Genomic DNA, 15,714 nt, shown 5'->3' with positions numbered 1-15,714 from the left:
CCCCTTAATTGATAAGATATATGAGCAAAAATACTATTAGGCAAAATGTTAACTGAACTCAAACCATTTAGAATGTTTTCATTGCCAACCCTTGAATTTACTTAATCTCTAGCGAGCTTTTTTCTAGCAAGCAGTCTAAAAACAGGTTTTAATCTTCATTGGAATGGGCCTGAAACAGCAAAGGGAAACAGGTGGAAGAAGAGCTGGCCAACAAGGACAGAGAAATCTTTTTGGTCTTTAATGTCCTCGCCACACAAAATTCTCTGATTTTACTTGGTCCCTGTATTTCCCAGGTGAAATGAACAGAAACATCCCAATGCATTTGGAAATAGTGGTTCTATGTATTTCACACCAGTTGTCTAAAATGGTATTAAATGCATCGACTAATAGAATCACATTGTTTTTTAAGCCAGGTTAATGAGATACACTTCACATATAGTAAAAACTGCCCTTTCTTGTGTATAGTTTTATGAATTTCGATAAATGCATAAGTCATGTAACCACTGCCACAATAAAGATACAGAACTTTTCCATCACCACTGTCCCCCCCATCCCCCGCCCCATTTTCTCTTTTCCTTTTGTAGTCAATCATCTCCCCCATCCAGGTCCTAGAAACCACTGATTTTTTTCTTCTCTTCATAGTTTCATTTTCCCAGAATACCATATAGAGGGAATCATACCCCAGTTATTCTTTTAAATATAGCTTCGCTCACTTAACAGAACACATGTAAAAGCCATCCTTTTATTACTGAGAACTATTTCATTCTATGTGTATAGGCTACAGTTCGGTTATCCATTCACCAGTTAATGGACACTGGTGTTGCTTTCCAGTATTTGAGATTATTAATAAAGCCGCTGGAAATATGTGTGTACAGGCTTTCTGTGCACGTATGACTTCGTTTCTCTCTCCTGGGAGTGGGGCTGACGGACTGCACGCGGAGTGTCTGTTTAACTTCATAAGGAGCCGCAGCCGTTTGCCGAAGTGGCTGTACCATTTTGCATCCCCACCATCGGTGTATGCGGTTGCTCTGCACCCTTGCCAGCACTTGGTATTGTCTTTAAAAAAAAAAAAGCCATCTAGTGGGTGTGTAATAGTATCTTATTGTGGTTTTAGTTTGCATTTTCATATTGACCAATGACGCTGAGCATCTTTTCATGTGATTATGTGCAATCCGTATATCTCATTTTTGTGAAGTGATAGTATACAGCTTTTGCTCATTTGTTATTGGGTTGCTTATTACCTTATTGGGTGGTAAGAGTTCTTCGTATCTTCCAGATTTCAGTTGTTGTAGTTACTTTGCAGGTTCAGATGAACTTGTCACCCAAAATTTAGTGTTGGTATTGAGGCTGATGATGACGCCCAGGCACCAAAAGTATATGAGAAATGTTTATTGCTCACGTAATAAGACTTTCTGTGGAGAGCAGGACAGGCTTATATTTAGGGAGAGTAAACAAAAACCCATTGCTGTCGAGTCAATTCGAATTCATAGAGACCCTATAGGACAGAGTAGAACTAACTGCTCTATAGAGGTTCCAAGGAGCACCTGGTGGATTTGAACTGCCAACCTTTTGGTTACCAGCCATAGCTCTTAACCATTACGCCACCAGGGTTTCCTTAGGGAGAGTAGGGAGGACAATTTCCTGTTAATACAACTCTCAGTTTGTTCATCACTTCTACCCTAACAGTAGTTACAGCTATGAACTCTTTAATGGAGTTACTATTGTTGGCTCTAAGGAGAAAACTGGAGACTTGAACTATAGAGGCAATGTGGTCAACGGGGGGAGACTTGGTGGTGCAGTGGTTAAGATCTCGGCTGCTAACCAAAAGGTTGGCAGTTTAAATCCACCAGCCACTTGGATGCCCCGTGGGGCAGTTATACTCTGTTCTATAGGGTTGGTATGAGTTGGAATTGACTTGACGGCAATATATATATATATTTTTTTTTATGGTCAAGGGGTAAAGATTCTTGTAGATATTATTTTTTTTTTCATTTTAGTTTATGCCAAAATAGATGAATCATGTAGAAAAATTTCATAATTTATACATTTAACAGAAGGAGGAGAAAGAGAAGAAGATATATTTGGTGCTTTGTTTGGGCCAGGTACTGTTCTGAATACTACATACATTGACCCCTGTAATCTTCATGATGAATTTATGGATAGGGATTAATATTCTCCTCATTTGACAGAAGAGGAAGTTGAGGTATAGACAGATTAACGAACACAAAAAGTTTGCATTGTCAGTAAGTATTGGAGGTGGCATTCACACTCAAGCAATCTAACATTCTTAGTCGAATTTGGCTGCATTCTTAAACTTTTTATTTTGTAGAATTTTTAGTAAAAGATACTGAATGTTCTTGTTTGTTAAAATGCAAATAATGCTATCAGTTTTTAAAAAATCAGTATCAAACTATTAACAACTTAAACTTCAAAAAAAAAAAAACAAAGAATCATAGACTGAGCCCAAACATAGAAATTAACATTTTAGTTGGGCCAAGAGAATCTTAACCGTATGTCATTTACAAAGTCATTCTCAGTTTTGCCCAGCCACAATCCACATTGCTCTTCCTTTTAATTGAAGTATAGTCTGAATCACAGGATTCAATGTCTGGCTGTATAATACCTCACAATGACTATCTGCTCATTATTATTTCATGTGTGACGGACTTATTGCCTTGAACTCATCTGTAAGCTTCTACTACGTTAAAATATTGTCGTATTCTTTTCAACAACAGACATTTCTTGAAACCATATTACATGTATCAGACATAGCTAGGTGCGAGGTGGGCAAAGATAAATAGACTTGAGTAGTTCCTGTTCTAAAGGATCTCACAATCTATTGGCAGATCCAAACACATATGCAACTACCATATGTTTACACAAATAATGCACACTTCCTGCATTTGTTTGCCAGCCATGCCCACCCCCTGCAAGGTGTTTTCGCAAGCTCGCTATGTGAATTTTTTACAGCAACATGTGGAACACAATTGGCATGGTGGTGCTTGTGAGAGTGCCTCATGGGGGGAGGGCATGGTTGGCAAACAAATGCAGAAGGGGAGCATTACTTGAGTAAAAGTACCGTAGTTATAAAACTCTTGCTAAGTGCTATTGTAGAAGTATAAAACAATTGCTATGAGGATTAGAACTGAGGGGGTGATTCATTTTGCCTGTGAAGATTAGGAAATAATTCACAGAAGGAAGCATTTGAGCTGGGTCTGAAAGGATGATACAGTAATAAGAATACCATTAAGCAAACCAAAACCAAAGCGATTGCCACCGGGTTGATTCTGACTCATAAAAAACTCATAGTTCCTATTTATTGAAACCTTACTAAGCACAGTGATATAGACTTTTCATATATTATCTTATTTAGTCATCATAAAAATTCAATGAGATATGTATGTGTATTTGTTCCCTTTTTACAGATAAGAAAACTAAAGCATAGAGTAAATCACTGGTGTAATGTCACAAATTGCAAAGGTGGAATAAAACTCAACTTTGAATCCAAAGTCCATGTTCTTAATCTTGACATGATTTCCATAGGTAGTTAAGCCAAAAGAACATTCCAAGCAGTGAATAAAGCATGAATAAAAGTACAGTTACTTGGAAGCACATGATATTTCTAAGATACTGTGACTTTTTTAGTGGACCTAAAACATGAAGTATATGGAAGAGTGGTGGGGGAGCCTAGGGCCTGGAATGATTAGTTGGGATCACCTTGTAATGAGATTTGAAAGCAGTAGTAAGTGATCTGTAGTCCAAATTGTGATAATTGTGGAGGAAGGAGAGCAGAGGAGGAAGTGGCGAGACATTGTGGAGATAAAATTGGCCTGGCTTAGTGATCAAATGATGAGAAATGGGGAGAGCATCTAGCTTTAAGCAACTGAGTCTGATTGTTTCGCTTAAGTTAAGGAACAAAGGAGAAACTAGTTTGGGACCAGCAGATAATGTGTTCAGTTTAAATATATCAAGGTTTAGGCACCTATGGGATATATCCAGGTAGAGATAAAACCAAAAACCAAACCTGTTGCTGTCAAGTCAATTCCAACTCATGGTGACCTATAGGACAGAGTAGAACTGCCCCATAGGGTTTTGAATAAGATTCGAACTGCCAATCCTTTGGTTAGCAGCTGAGCTTTCAACCACTGCTTCATCAGGGCTCCCAGATAGAAAGCTAGCTGACTGAAATCTAGTGTGAGGTGCAGAAGCCAGGTTAAATCAGGAAGTGTAGATCTGAGAGTCCCCAGCAGATCAGTAAGAAAGTTTGGCTGACTGTGACATTGGAAATAATGTTATCATCCAAGGAGAAAGTGTACAATAAGAAGAGCAAATACCCATGTGGAAACTGACTAAATGGGCCGGTAGAGAAAGAGAAACTAGTGAAAAAGACTATTAAATAGTGGTCAGACAGGTAGAAGGAAAACAAGCAGGTAGTAAAGCCACAAGTCAAGTGAGGGGAAAATTTCCAGAAGGAGAAAGCAGTCCCCCATGATACCTGTAACAGTGCTGAGTTCATGGAACTTTGAGTGAGAAGCCAATTGAGTGGCACTGAAATCCAGGCAAAGACCTATGATCAAAGAACTCCTGCCCTCATTCTGCAAATATTCTGACATTCTTTATCTATATTGCTGCGCTTTCTCAGCAAGGTGCAGGCTGAAGTAATATTGTAGGATTTAAAAACCAAACCAAAACAAATTCATTGCCTTGAGTTGATTCCAACTCATAGCAACCCTATAGGACAGAGTAGAACTGCCTCATAGGAATTCCAAGGAGTGGCTGGTAGATTTGAACTGCTGACCTTTTGATTAGCAGCCACACTCTTAACCACTGCACCACCAGGGCTCCAATTAGTAGCATATTAGTCCTAATCTAGTTAGTAGTTGGAGTCCCTGGGTGTTGCAAATCATCAACACATTTGATGCTAACCAAAAGACTGGATGTTCAAGTCTACCTAGAGGTGCCTCAGAGAAGAGGCCTGGAGATCTACTTCTTAAAAATCAGCCACTGGGGAGGGAGGGCAAAAATGGTGGAGTAGTCAGATGCTTCTGGTGAACCCTCTTACAACAAAGACCTGAAAAAACAAGTGAAATGATTATATTTATGATAAGCTAGAAGCCCTGAACATCAATGGCTAAGTTAGAAAACGGACTGAGCAGCAGGGGGAGGGAGAGACTGTTCAGAAGCAGAGAGGAGTTATCAGACCTGAATCTCCAGGATCCCTCAGGCACTATGACTGGGAGCATAGCGGCAGGATTGTGGTAGTGTTCAGCCACAGTTTCCTCAGAGAGAAGCAGCCAGCTGCACGGCCTACTCACACCTCCGGAACCAGAGAAGAACGGCATTCTCGGCAAAAGGTAAGTACTTGTGTATATTTTACCGTGCCCCCTGCCCCCAAGCCAGCTTCAGTGGCTGTGGATTTGGCTGGGCCTGAGATAGGTCTGGTTGCATGTCCTGAGCCATTATCCCGATCTTGGAAAAGGAATAAATTCATAATTGGGGAAAAGATAATCTGCCAGCTCCACTAACCTGGGGAGCTCAGGACAGAAGCGGCTCCTGTCTAGGCATAAACAGTCCGTGGACTTTGAATGCCTTTCCCCACTGGATGGACCTGCATAGGCCTATTTCAGGAAAGTAGGCCTTTGATGGCAGACTGTGACCGTTTCAGCTGTGTGGTGGAGAGGTGGGTGTTTGATGTTTGACACTGCTTTGCCTATTAAACAGGGTTTTCACCATCCCACATCAGGGGCCTAAAGATGGGTGGCTCCACAGGTCACCCAGCCACCGTGACACTGGGTGCCCAAGGTCCATCTGCAGAATTCACCCACCTGTGTGCTCTAGGGGACAGGGACAAGCGTTCCTCACAGACACTTCGGGGATGGTGGTCAGCCCCTGCCTTGCTCAGAGCGTGACCCACTGCTGCAACCAGATAGCAGTACCTATACCAGTCACCCCTGCCCCTCTAAGACTGTAGGGCAGAGCCTGTACCACACACTTGATGACCAACTACCTGGAAACCTGAGCTGAAGCCATACAAGAAAAGTGAATGGACTCCTAGGCTTATATACCTGGTAATAGCTCTAGCCATCTGGTGACTGGGCGTTAGAGCTTCAAAGGTGAAAATAATCAAGCTAGCTCACTCAAGCAACCTATTTGGACATATCAAAACAAAACAAAGCAAGAAGCTAGGATATAGTAAGCAAACACAAAATAAACTAATACAATAACTCATAGATAGCACAGAGATAATGGTCAACATCAAATCACATAAAGAAGCAGACCATGATCGCTTTAACAAGCTCTCAAAACAAAGAATCCAGGGGTCTTCTGGATGAAGGTGCCTTCCTGGAATTATCAGATGCAGAATATAAAAAATTAATATATATAACTCTTCAAGACATCAGGAAGGAGATCAGGCAATATAGGCGGAACAAGTCAAGGAACACACAGATAAAGTAGTTGAAGAAATTAAAAGGTTATTCAAGAATGTAATGAAAAATTTAATAGGCTGAAAGAATCCATAGAGAGACAGCAATCAGAAATTAAGAAGATTAGCAATAAAATGACAGAATTAGACAACTCAATAGAAAGTCAGAGGAGCGGAATTGAGAACGTGGAAGGCAGTCTTTTTTAAAAAAATTTTTTTATTGTGCTTTAAGTGGAAGTTTACAAATCAAGTCAGTATCTCACACAAAACCTTATGTACACCTTGCTACATACTTCCAGTTGCTCTCCCCCTAATAAGACAGCCCGCTCCCTCCCTCCACTCTCTTTTCCTGTCCATTCTGCCAGCTTCTAACACCCTCTACCCTCTCATCTCCCCACCAGGCAGGAGATGGCAACATAGACTCAAGTGCCCACCAGATCCAAGAAGCTCACTCCTTACCAGCATCCCTCTCCTTCCCATTGTCCAGTCTAATCCCTGTCTGAAGAGTTGGCTTTGGGAATGGTTCCTGTCCTGGGCCAACAGAAGGTCTGGGGGCCATGACCACCGGGGTCCTTCTAGTCTCCGTCACACCATTAAGTCTGGTCTTTTTATGAGAATTTGGGGTCTGCATCCCACTGCTCTCCTGCTCCCTTAGGGGTTCTCTGTTGAATTCCCTGTCAGCGCAGCCATCGGTTGTAGCCAGGCACTATCTAGCTCTTCTGGTCTCAGGCTGATGTAGTCTCTGGTTTATGTGGCCCTTTCTGTCTCTTGAGCTCATAATTACCCTGTGCCCTTGGTGTTCATCATTCTCCTTTGATCCAGGTAGGTTGAGACAAATTGATGCATCTGAGATGGCCCCTTGCTAGCGTTTAAGACCCCAGACGCCACTCTTTAAAGTGGGATGCAGAATGTCTTCTTAATTGATTTTATTATGCCAATTGACTTAGATGCCCACTGAAACCATGGTCCCCAAACCCCTGCCCCTGCTACAAAGCATTCAGTTTATTCAGGAAACTTCTCTGCTTTTGATTTAGTCCAGTTGTGCTGACCTCGCCTGTATTGTGTGTTGTCTTTCCCTTCACCTAAAGTAGTTCTTATCTACTATCTAATTAGTGAATACCTCTCTCCCACCCTCCCTCCCTCCCCCCTCTCGTAATCATGAAAGAATGTTTTCTTCTCTGTTTAAACTATGTCTTGAGTTCTTGTAATAGTGGTCTTATACAATATTTGTCCTTTTGCAACTAATTTCACTCAGCATAATGCCTTCCAGATTCCTCTATGTTATGAAATGTTTCACAGATTCATCACTGTTCTTTATCGATGCGTACTATTCCACTGTGTGAATATACCATAATTTATCCATTCCTTCATTGATGGGCACCTTGGTTGCTTCCATCTTTTTGATATTGTAAATAGTGCTGCAGTGAACATGGGTGTGTATATAGCGGTTCATGTAAAGGCTCTTATTTCTCTAGGATATATTCCAAGGAGTGGGATTGCTAGATCGTATGGTAGTTCTATTTCTAGCTTTTTAAGGAAGCACCAAATCAATTTCCAAAGTGCTTGTACCATTTTACATTCCCACCAGCAGTGTATAAGTGTTCCTGTCTTTCCACAACCTCTCCAACATTTATTATTTTGTGTTTTTTGGATTAATGCCAGTCTTGTTGGAGTGAGATGGAATCTCATCGTATTTTTGATTTGCATTTCTCTAATGACTAATGGTTGTGAGCATTTCCTCATGTATCTGTTAGCCACCTGAATGTCATCTTTAGTGAAGTGTCTGTTCATATGTTTTACTCATTTTTTAATTGGGTTATTTATCTTTTTGCAGTTGAGTTTTTGCAGGATCATGTAGATTTTAGATATCAGATGCTGATCGGAAATGTCATAGCTAAAAACTTTTTCCCAGTCTGTAGGTAATCTTTTTACTCTTTTGGTGAAGTCTTTGGATGAGCATAGGTGTTTGATTTTTAGGAGCTCCCAGTAATCTACTTTTTCTTCTGCATTGTTAGTAATGTTTTGTATACTGTTTATGCCATGTATTAGGGCTCCTAACATTGTCCCTATTTTTTCTTCCATGATCTTTATCGTTTTAGATTTTATATTTAGGTCTTTGATCCATTTTGACTTAGTTTTTGTGCATGGAGTGAGGTATGGGTCTTCTTTGATTTTTCTGCAGATGGATGGATATCCAGTTATGCCAGCACCATTTGCTAAAAAGACTGTCTTTTCCCCATTTAACTGATTTAGGGCCTTTGTCAAATATCAACTGCTCGTATGTGGATGGATTTATGTCTGGATTCTCAATTCTGTTCCATTGTGTCTATGTATCTGTTGTTGAACCAGGCTGTTTTGAATACTGTGGTGGTATAATAGGTTCTAAAACGAGGTAGAGTGAGGCCTCACACTTTCTTCTTCTTTTTCAGTAATCCTTTACTTATCTAGGACCTCTTTCCCATCCATATGAAGTTGGTAATTAGTTTCTCCATCTGATTAAAAAATGTCGTTGGAATTTGGATCGGAATTGCATTAAATTTATAGATCGCTTTTTTTATAATGTTAAGTCTTCCTATCCATGAGCAAGGTGTGTTTTTCCACTTTGTAGGTCTCTTTTTGTTTCTTGCAGACGTGTTTTGTAGTTTTCTTTGTATAAGTCTTTTACATCTCTGGTAAGATTTATTCCTAAGTATTTTATCTTCTTGGGGGCTACTGTAAATGGTATTGATTTGGTGATTTCCTCTTCAATGTTCTTTTTGTTGGTGTAGAGGAATCCAACTGATTTTTGTATCTTTATCTTGTATCCTGATACTCTACTGAACTCTTCTATTAGTTTCAGTAGTTTTCTGGAGGATTCCTTAGGGTTTTTTGTGTATGAGATCATTTCATCTGCAAATAGAAATACTTTTACTTCTTCCTTGCCAATCTGGATGCGCTTTACTTATTTATCTAGCTTAACTGCTCTGGCTAGGACCTCCAGCACAATGTTGAATAAGAGTGGTGATAAACGGCATCCTTGTCTGGTTCCTGATCTCAATGGGAATGCTTTCAGACTTACTCCATTTAGAATGATGTTGGCTCTTGGCTTTGTAGAAATGCCCTTTATTATGTGGAGGAATTTTCCTTCTATTCCTATTTTGCTGAGAGTTTTTGTCATGAATCGGTGTTGAACTTTGTCAAATGCCTTTTCTGCATCAATTGATAAGATCATGTGATTCTTTTCCTTTGTTTTATTTATATGATGGATTACATTAATTGTTTTTCTAATGTTGAACCATGTCTGCATACCTGGTATGAATCCCACTTTATCATGGTGAATTTTTTTTTGATATGTTGTTGAATTCTATTGGCTAGAATTTTGTTGAGGATTTTGCACCTAAGTTCATGAGGGATATTGGTCTGTCATTTTCTTTTCTTGTGATGTCTTTACATGGTTTTAGTATCACATATATGTTGGCTTCATAGAATGAGTTTGGGAGTATTCCATCCTTTTCTATGCTCTGAAATACCTTTAGTAGTAGTGGTATTATGTCGTCTCTGAAAGTTTGGTAGAACTCTGCAGTGAAGCCATCTGGGCCAGGGCTTTTTTTTATTGGGAGTTTTTTGATTACCTTTTCTATCTCTCCTTTTGTTATGGGTCTATTTAGTTGTTCTACCTCTGTTTGTGTTACTTTAGGTAGGTAGTGTGCTTCTAGGAATTCATCCATTTCTTCTAGGTTTTCAAATCTGTTAGAGTACAATTTTTCATAGTAATCTGATATGATTCCTTTAATTTCAGTTGGGTCTGTTGTAATATCGCCTGTCTCATTTCTCATTTGGGTTATTTGCTTCCTCTCCTGTTTTTCTTTTGTCAGTTTGGCCAATGGTTTATCAATTTTGTTGATTTTTTCAAAGAACCAGCTTATGGCTTTGTTAATTCTTTCTATTGTTTTTCTGTTTTCTATTTCATTTAGTTCTGCTCTAATTTTTATTATTTGTTTTCTTCTGGTGCCTGAGGGTTTCTTTTGCTTCTTCTTTCTATTTGTTCAAGTTGTAGGGATAAGTCTTTCATTTTGTCCCTTTCTTCTTTTTGGATGTGTGCATTTATTGATATAAATTTACCTCTGAGGACTGCTTTCACTGTGTCGCCAAGATTCTGATAGGAAGCGTTTTCATTCTCACTGAATTCTATGAATTTCTTAATCCCATCCTTAATGTCTTCTATAATCCAGTCATTTTTGAGCAGGGTATTGTTCAGTTTCCAAGTGTTTGATTTCTTTTCCCTGCTTTTTCTGTTATTGATTTCTACTTTTATGGCCTTATAGTCAGAGAAGATGCTTTGTAATATTTCAATATTTTGGATTCTGCTAAGGCTTGCTTTATGACCTAATATGTGGTCTATTCTAGAGAATGTTCCATGTGCACAAGAAAAGAAAGTATACTTGGCTGCTCTTGGGTGGAGTGTTCTGTTTATATCCATGTGGTTAGGTTGCTTGATTGTGGCATTTAGATCTTTCGTGTCTTTATTGAGCTTCTTTCTGAATGTCCTGTCCTTCACCGAGAATGGTGTTTTGAAGTCCCTAGCTATTATTGTGGAGCTGACTATCTCACTTTTCAATGCTGACAGATTTTGTTTTATGTATTTTGCAGCCCTCTCATTGGGTAGATAAATATTTAACATGCTTATATCCTCTTGGTGTATTTTCCCTTTAATCATTAGTGTCCATAAATCCTTTATGATGGATTTAACTTTAAAGTCTGTTTTGTCAGAAATTAATATTGCCACTCCTGCTCTTTTTTGATTGCTGTTTGCTTGATATATTTTTTTCCATCCTTTGAGTTTTAGTTTGGTTGTGTCTCTAAGTGTAAGGTGTGTCTCTTGTAGGCAGCGTATAGACAGATTGTGTTTTTTAATCCATTCTGCCACTCCCTGTCTCTTTATTGGTGCAATTAGTCCACTTGCATTCAGCGTAATTATGGATAGGTATGAATTTAGTGCTATCATTTTGATGTCTTTTTGTGTGTGTTGTGACAGTTTCTTTTTCCCACTTAATTTTATGTGCTGAGTAGATTATCTTTATATATTGTCCTTTCCTCATATTCATTGTTGCTTTTGTTTCTGCTGAGTCTCTATTTTTTTCTTCTATTTTATTTTGATGCGTAGGATAGTTTGTCTCCTTTGTGGTTACTTATTATTTACCCTTATTTTTCTAAATTTAAACCTAACTTTTATTTCTTTGTATCGCTTTGTATTTTTTTCCATATGAAAGGTCTATGACCACATTTCTTAGTCCCTCTTTATTGTTTTAGTGTTGTCTTCTCATACATAATAACATCACTGTTTCCCTGTTTTGAGCATTTTTTTTATCTTGACTCATTTTTGTGATTTCTCCTTCTAGGTCGACTTTTGATTGCTCAGCCCAGTGTTCTACTCTTGGGTTGATACCTGACATTATGGATTTTTTAACCAAAGAACTCACTTTAGTATCTCTTGTAGTTTTGCTTTGGTGTTTACGAATTACGTAAACTTATGTTCATCTGGGAATGTCCTAATTTCACCTTCATATTTGAGAGACAGTTTTGCTGGGAATTTTTTTCCTTCAGTTTTTTATGTAAGTGTTTCCACTACCTTCTTGCCTGCATGGTTTCTGCCGAGTAGTCTGAGCTTATTCTTATTGACTCTCTGTTGTAGGAGACTTTTCCTTTATCCCTAGCTGCTCTTAAAATTCTCTCTTTATCTTTGGTTTTGGCAAGTTTGATTATAATATGTCTTGGTGACTTTCTTTTAAAATCTACCTTATGTGGAGTTTGATGAGCATCTTGGGTAGATATCTTCTCATCTTTCACGATATCAGGTAAGTTTTCTGCCAACAAATCTTCAACAATTCTCTCTTTATTTTCTGTTATTCCTCCCTGTTCTGGTACTCCAATCACTCGTAGGTTATTTCTCTTGGTAGAGTCCCGCATGATTCTTAAGCTTTCTTCATTTTTTAAATTCTTTTATCTAATTTTTCTTCAAATATATTGGTGCATAGCGCTTTATCTTCAAGTTCAGAAATTCTTCCTTCCACTTGCTCAATTCTGCTCCTCTGACTTTCTGTTGAGTTGTCTACTTCTGTAATTTTATTGTTGATCTCCTGAATTTGTGATTGCTGTCTGTCTATGGATTTTTCCAGTGTATTAAATTTTTCACTATGTTCCTGAGTAATCTTTTTAATTCCTTCAACTCCTTTATCTGTGTGTTCCTTGGCTTGGTCTGTGTGTTGCCTGATTTCCTTCCTGATGTCAAAAATATGGAACACTTCATTAATTTGCATGTCATCCTTGAGCAGGAGCCGTGCTAATCTTCTCTGTATCGCTCCAATTTTAGTATATGTGCTGCCGAAGTGAGCACAAGACAGTCTCTTTAACAAATGGTGCTGGCATAACTGGATATCTATTTGCAAAAAAATGAAACAAGAACCATACCTCACACTATGCACAAAAACTAACTCAAAATGGATCAAAGACCTAAATATAAAATCTAAAATGGTAAAGATCATGGAAGAAAAAATAGGGACAACACTAGGAGCCCTAATACATGGCATAAACAGTATATAAAACATTACTAACCGTGCAGAAGAGAAACCAGGTAACTGGGAGCTCCTAAAAATCAAACACCTGTGCTCATCCAAAGACTTCACCAAAAGACTGGGAAAAAGTTTTTAGCTATGACATTTCCAATCAGCATCTGATATCTAAAATCTACATGAAACTGCAAAAACTCAACTGCAAAAAGACAAATAACCCAATTAAAATTTGGGCAAAAGATATGAACAGGCACTTCACTAAAGAAGACATTCAGGTAGCTAACATATACGAGGAAATGCTCACGATCATTAGCCATTAGAGAAATGGAAATGAAAGCTACAATGAGATTCCCTCTCACTCCAACAAGGCTGGCATTAATCCAAAAAACACAAAATAATAAAGGTTGGAGAGGTTGTGGAGAGACAGGAGCACTTAGTCACTGCTGGTGGGAATGCAAAATGGTACAAGTACTTTGGAAATTGATTTGGTGCTTCCTTAAAAAGCTAGAAATAGAACTACCATACGATCTAGCAATCTCACTCCTTGGAATATATCCTAGAGAAATAGAGCCTTTACACAGACAGATACATATACATCCATGTGTACAATAAAAATAAAAAGCACAATAGAAATAAAAAAAAAGACAAGAAAACAAAACAAAAAAATCAGCCACCGAAAACCTGTGGAGCACAATTGTAGTCTGACACATATGGAGTCACCATGAGTCAGAGTCTACTCGATGACAACTGATTTTTGTAGTTGATAGGTAACTTCACTAATTCAAAGCAGTTTGGTACTGAAATCATGAATTATGCAACATTTTCAAATAAATCCAATTTTGTTATACTGTGAGGTGACAAGCATTGGTGGTTAACAAGGCACTGTCAAGAGAGACTTCACTAGAGCTTCTTTAATGACTAAAACAGCAGGCCATCTCTACTTTTGCAAACCATCACTACTGAAAGATGGAATGAACGAACATGTAGGTGTAGATTAAATAGACTTTTTGCCATCTTGTTTCCTGTTTTCCTTCATTTAGGAAATCCTCTGGGCTTTCCAAAGATGGAGCCCCAGTGGAGCAGTGAGTGGTTAAGAGCTACGGCTGCTAACCAAGAGTTCAAATTCACGAACCGCTCCTTGGAAACCATATGGGCAGTTCTACTCTGTCCTGTAGAGTCGCCATGAGCCAGAATAGACTTGACAGCAATGGATTTGGTTGTCTCGGTTTCCCCAAGGATAGTTCAAAGGCATTATTTCTATTTGAAAAACTATATACAGTGAAACCCGTGAGTGACAGAACTTGACAGGACTTGCCTTGTTTTTCTGGGTCTCTCAAGTTTTTGGCCTTTGACAAGGTGCAGTCTCACCACTTTTCTATTACTTGTTTTAGTGGAAGATGTTTGCGTTTTCCTTCTCTGGCAGGTTTCTGCCTTACACAGGTTCCAGGTTTCACAAGTTTTACTGTATTTTTTTATTGTTTAGCCCAATCTGATAAGATTTGACTCCTTGTGAAATTTTTGTCTTCTTTGGGTCTGTATGACTTGTCCCCTCCTCTGTCCCTATTTCCCTTTCCATATCCCCCCAGATTCCCTCTTGCCACCCCCTCAGATTTAGACATACTACTTCTTGCATTCTGTTAGTAGCATTTCCCTGTTATGTAACTACACACTCTGGCATTTTCCCTCGCTCATCTGGGTGATTGGCAGATACTTGTTTAGAGGATTGGAAACAGCTGAAAGTGACATTCAAGGATTCAAAAACAAGTTGGTTGGGAAATAAATCTTTGGCTGGGGAAAAAATGAGTCTCCCTCTGCCAGGCAATAGCTTTATAATTTACCATTTATTGGAAAAGAAAGATGCATTTTGAGAATCACATCAGACTAAAACTGATTGCGGATATGAAGCGATGTCTGTATGAGCCATTACTCACTGAGTATGAGAAAGCTGAGTGCTTCTGGAAGGCAGGCACTGATGAGTCACTGAGTGCGCTAGTGCACTGCCGTAATTGTTAGTATCATAAACAATGGCATTTGACGAGGTTAGAGCAGATTAAAGAGAATGAAGTGTTTCATGTAGGCTCCTCTAAAAAGAAGAAACAAGACGTTGTTTCACTGTGACACTAAAGTATTGATTTAGGCTTTTCTTTGTTTATAGTTCCTAATGGTTATAATAGCTCAAGAGAAGTATTCACAGCTTATTCATTTAAAAAAGCCACCCCAAGAGATGGCTGAAGCTATTCCAATTTTGTATTACTGTTTTTTTTTTTAATTTCTTTTAAATTTTATTTGCTTTGTTGTTGTTGAGAATACACACAGCAAAACATACACCAATTCAACAGTTTCTACATGTATAATTTAGTGACATTGATTACACTTTTGGAGTTGTGCAGACATTGTCACCTTCTTTTTCTGAGTTTTTCCTCCCTCACTAATAGAAACTCACTGCCCCCTAAGGTGCCTATCTAATCTTTTGAGTTGCTGTTGTCAATTTGATCCCATATAGATAGTTCTTAAAACAGCATAATGCTCAAGGCGGACTTTTTTTTTTTTTTTTTACAAGTTAAGCTTAACTATCGTTCACTTGTAAGATGATTTCATGGTATATTTTGGTTTAAGGTTTAAAGATTATCTCAAGACAGCAGTTTCAGGGGTTTATCTAGCCTCCATGGCTCCAGAAAGTCTAGAGTCCATGAGAATTTGAAATTCTGTTCTGCATTTTCCCCTTTTGATCAGGATTGTTCT

General features: G+C 38.6%; 1 non-coding gene across 1 annotated transcript; it reads right to left on the bottom strand.

Moving 5' to 3' along the window:
• Positions 1 to 12,690: 12,690 nt before the first annotated feature.
• LOC126058430 (U6 spliceosomal RNA) lies at positions 12,691 to 12,797 on the bottom strand. The gene has a single exon (XR_007513211.1). It is a non-coding gene; the product is annotated as a U6 spliceosomal RNA (small nuclear RNA).
• Between the last annotated feature and the right edge of the window lie 2,917 nt (positions 12,798 to 15,714).

This window comes from Elephas maximus, chromosome 14 (genome assembly GCF_024166365.1).
Source record: "Elephas maximus indicus isolate mEleMax1 chromosome 14, mEleMax1 primary haplotype, whole genome shotgun sequence".
In the NCBI taxonomy this organism is placed as follows: domain Eukaryota; kingdom Metazoa; phylum Chordata; class Mammalia; order Proboscidea; family Elephantidae; genus Elephas; species Elephas maximus.
The sequence above is the reverse complement of the archived record's forward strand: the minus strand, read 5'-3'. Positions and strand labels throughout refer to the sequence as shown.